General features: G+C 35.7%; 1 protein-coding gene across 1 annotated transcript in view; it reads left to right on the forward strand.

The window, feature by feature from the left end:
* Nucleotides 1-5000, forward strand: part of LOC137624323 (protein C-mannosyl-transferase DPY19L3-like) — a 733373-nt gene that overhangs the window by 460297 nt on the left and 268076 nt on the right. The gene's annotated exons all lie outside the window — the stretch shown is intronic.

Here is a 5000-nt window from a genome sequence, read left to right on the forward strand (position 1 = left end):
GTCACGGTTATAGAGTTCTTTTTTATGATTTTCTCTCTCTCTCTCTCTCTCTCTCTCTCTCTCTCTCTCTCATACTGAAGATAATTGCTTTGGTTTTAAATGTACAATACACCTAAGGGATCTTGTGCAACCGTCAGTGAGTCACAGCGAGGCCTGATAAGCCCAGCCAGTGAGTAGATACGCTTAATCCATTTTATATTTGAATTATTTTAGCTAATTTACCTAAGGTTTTGGGATGGGATGAGGTTGTTAGACCTGGAATTCTCTTTATATCAGGTTTACTTAACTATCTCGAACATGATTCGTGGCTTATTATTATTATTATTATTATTATTATTATTATTATTATTATTATTATTATTATTAGCTAAGCAACAACCCAGTTGGAAAAGCAGGATGCTATAAGCCCAAGGACTCCAACAGGAAAAGAGTAGCCCAGTGCGGAGATGAAAAAAGAAAATGAATAAACTACAGTAGAATAATGAACAATTAAAATAGAACATTTTAAGAACAGTAAAATCATTAAAATGTGGTCTTTCATACAAAAACTATGAAAACTTCAAAGAAACAAAAGAAAGAGAAATAAGATAGAAAAGTGTGCCCGAGTGTACCCTCAAGCAAGGGAACTCAACCCCAGACAACAAAGGGAACGAATCCTCGTCCTTCCTTGTGTCGGACGTCGAAGTTGGAGGTATGGAGAACCTCCTTTGAATACTGAGGTAAAACCAATGCGTTTTATTACATAAGTTGAGGAATTGGTTCCGTGTGATTGGTTGAGTTTCGAGAGTTTTAACAAGGATAGAAAGGCCTGTCACTAGTAATCCCATGTCTAAAGGTATGCTAATAACACTTAGGCTTACGTCTTTTAGAATCATTTTGTCTAAGAGAGAGAGAGAGAGAGAGAGAGAGAGAGAGAGAGAGAGAGAGAACAGTGCCCCTGGACAAAGATTTAGATTATATATATATATATATATATATATATTTTATTTATATGTATATATATAATCTACACACGCACATATATTTATATATATATATATATATATATATAAACAATCTATATATATATATATATTATATATATATAATATATATATATGTATGTATATATATATATATATATATACATATATAAATATAAGCCATATATCATACACCTCCTAATATCTGGATTCTCTCTACCTCGGGATCAGAGACCCAAGGGGGAATTAACGAAAAAAAAATAATAGCTTCTGGTGGGCCAAACGAATCGAACCCGGACCCAAGAAATTGAGGTTCCATCGACTGTTGTGTGTGTATTAATATTAATTTCTCAGAGTCATTGACCTTTGTCATTATAACGTCATATTCTGGCATAAATCAAACAAGTAATGTCACATATACCTTCACGTAAGTAAATGCCCACAATTTAAGTATATTATATTAAAAGGGATTCCCAGCGCTACCGGCATTTTGATAACCAACAACTTCCTGGCTCCATTATGAGTTACGAAAGGCCGAAGAGGGATTATCCTCTTCTTTTCGTTTCGTTGAATGACCACGTATCAGATATAATTATGTGATTAGTTTCGCCAAGTATATTATTTTCACGCATACGTTATTTTTCGTGATGAATTTTCCTTTTAAAAATCATGGAAGTTCTTGAATGGTTTTCATGAAATTTGAATGGAATATTGACTAGAGGATTAAAAATTTGCCTTCCAGTTTAGATGGTACTTAGCTGGGAGAACGATCGTGGGAAAGATTCACTCATCAGTACCTTACTTGTGACCTATATCTATGAACAATATATCTGAAATTTTGATAGGGAAATGATATTACCAATCTATTTCATACTTCAAGGTTTACGCCATTTAAAAGTTTAAAGGCCACTCATGAATGGCAGAGGCAAGGGACAGAAACACTGCCCTAGCAAGCAAGACAATGCCCTAGAGACTGACCATATTGATCAGCGCCCAAGCCCCTCTCCACCAAAGCTACTACTTGGGAGGGCCAGGCAATGGCTGCTATTGACTCAGCAGTTAGACCTATAGGTTCCCCAAAGCCCCCATCCTTAGCTCACAAGGATGGTTAGGTTGCAGATGCTAAAGAAACTAACTTGTTTGAGCGGGACTCAAACCCCAGTCTGGCGATCACCAGGCAGAAACGTTACCAATAGTCCTCCTCAAAATTGAGCATCTTACACTAATGTATCATCATCAGATACAGATATAATTCAGAGTTGAATAGCAACTGTTGAAATGAGGTCTTGATTCAAGGGCGGTCGATTATGATTACCAGTTTGTGTCTTTGTCTGCAACTATGTAACTTCTCTAGCAATCCAATCAATCAAAGTACTAATATCAGTGTTACTTGGATGAACAATGACTTCCCATCATCGTTACTCATTTGAGTTACATTTGCAATGACAATAAATGATACATATCCTGCAACAGTATTATTTCACCAAAGCAAAACATGTTGTTCACCTAACTTTGTTGAAGTGTATTCCAGTCAATCGGTAGAGATAAAACTATACTCGGTCAGCGGTGTTATGTTTACAACAACGTTCATTTTAAGTGGTTATAAATGTTTGGAAAAAAAGGAAGTTTACGGCGCAAATTTATAAGGCAAGGGAACAAATGAAATTTAACGGAGAGAGAGAGAGAGAGAGAGAGAGAGAGAGAGAGAGAGAGAGAGAGAGAGAGAGAGAGAGAGAGAAATTACAAGGATTTTGGATGTCTCAAAGACTTTTTAGTCAATCCGTGGAGGCTACATTTGCTCTTTGGGAGAGATATTTAGTTTAAGCATTTAGAGAGTTCGTATGATCTTTTCTAACTCATTCTTGAACTCGTTTACCGTGTTACTGTTTACTAGATCCGGTGGAAGTCTATTCCAAGTATTTGTTATTTTGTATTTGAAAAATAAAAAAGCCGCATTGAGTGGTGTATCTTTTTAATTCTAGTTTGTATCCGTTACCTCTGGACTGATTCGTACTAAGCGTGATTAGATTGTTGTAATCTACATTTGTTATTCCTTTAAGAATTTTGAATGCCTCTATTAACTGTCCCCTTAGTCGTCGAGATTGTGTATCAAACAAGTTCAAACGTTCCATCCTCCGTCCATATCCAAATTGCCTTAGTGTTGGAACTAGTTTCGTGGCCCTAGCGTGTACTGCTTTCAGTCTATCTATATCCATAATGATACTTGGAGCCTAGAATTGGACTCCGTATCCTAGATGGTGTCTTATTAGTGATGTGTAAATTGTAGTACAATGTCTTTGCTTCTGTATTTAATTTATCTCTTTATGTAACTTACTAGTTTTTGTGCTTTCTTTTCAGCTTTCATTCTCTGGTTGGTGAACTTCAGATCCTGGTGTTTGATAATAATACAGAGAGAGAGAGAGAGAGAGAGAGAGAGAGAGAGAGAGGAGAGAGAGAGAGAGAGAGAGAGAGAGAGAGAGAGAGAGAATAAACTTACCATGAATCTAGCTTGTATAAGTCTGGAGATTGCAGTTCTTTCCATTTTATCATAATCAGAGAGAGAGAGAGAGAGAGAGAGAGAGAGAGAGAGAGAGAGAGAGAGAGAGAGAGAGAGAGAGAGAGAGAGGAGTAGTTTTTAAGTAACTCAAAAATATTCAGAATCTAGATTTTGATATCGACTATTGTACAAAATAGCTATGGAGAGAGAGAGAGAGAGAGAGAGAGAGAGAGAGAGAGAGAGAGAGAGAGAGAGAGAGAGAGAGAGAACCATTCCTTAAATCACTTAATTCCTTTGAGTTTATAAATACAGACCCCTGTACCATTTCGTTCTTTCCCAAGTAGTTTCTATCAGTATAGTGGGAGGGAATGTTATCATCTGATACAAAGAACTCACACACAGACACGCATTACGCAAAGTTTTTTTTTGCGTTATTTTGGTATGATTAAAGCCTAACTTCATTGTCATTGTTACATTCTGTCCAAATTGTTCAATAGTCCCCTGCACCGCACATCAAAACCTAGGGTCAATAAATTTATTAATTGGGTCAAATCTTTTGTCAAGTGCTTTGGTGTGTATAACAAGCTTAAAATCATTTTGTTTATATTCAAAGATTGCAAGTGAAAATTATACGCTTTTGCAATTTTTGATTTTTCAACATACATTTCGTTCTGGGAGTGATGAAGAAATGTAGCTCGAGTTACCAAAGAGTTACTATCTAAGGCACAACTAATCTATAACAACACCGTGTGTCTAACTAGCCTACCTAGCCCATTTGGAAAATGTTCATATTTTTATCTATTTATTTGTTTTAGTTGATTATTTTGATAGTAGGTCTATCTGCTGAGATATCAGCACCATTGCCTGGTCTTCCCTGGTCTTAGCTGGGGTTGAGAGGTGCTTGGGTGCTGACTCCGCCGATCATATATATATATATATATATATATATATATATATATATATATATATATATATATGGTTAGTTTCTAGGGCATTGTCCTGCTTGATAGGGTAATGTCACTGTCCCTTGCCTCTGCCATTCATGAGTGACTTTTAAAACTTTACGAAATAAATTCAGGCTATTAAAAAAGGTCGGGAATTTCCCATTTATTCTTCTTACTATTTTTATTGTACAAACCTAACAAATGACATAAGTAGCAACAAACGTTTAACTGTAATGAAGGATTTTTAGGACCTACCAGATAATGCTCTTCTACATTCGAGATTAAAGCAATAATCCTATGAAAATGTTTTCATGTTCAACAGGCTGACATAAGTCTTTTTATAGTTTATATATGAAAGATCTGATTCAACATTGTTACTCTTATTAGATATTTTATTTTAATTGTTCATTACTTCTCTTGTACTTTATTTATTTCCTTATTTCCTTTTCTCACTGGGCTATTTTTACCTACTGGAGCCCTTTGGCTTATAGCATCCTGCTTTTCCAATTAGGGTTGGAGCTTAGCTAGTAATAATGACCCGTGCAGACGGATAATGAGACGTCGGCATATGGGTTTTCTTCATTTATTACAAAAGAT

Source organism: Palaemon carinicauda, chromosome 31 (assembly GCF_036898095.1).
Source record: "Palaemon carinicauda isolate YSFRI2023 chromosome 31, ASM3689809v2, whole genome shotgun sequence".
In the NCBI taxonomy this organism is placed as follows: Eukaryota; Metazoa; Arthropoda; class Malacostraca; order Decapoda; family Palaemonidae; genus Palaemon; species Palaemon carinicauda.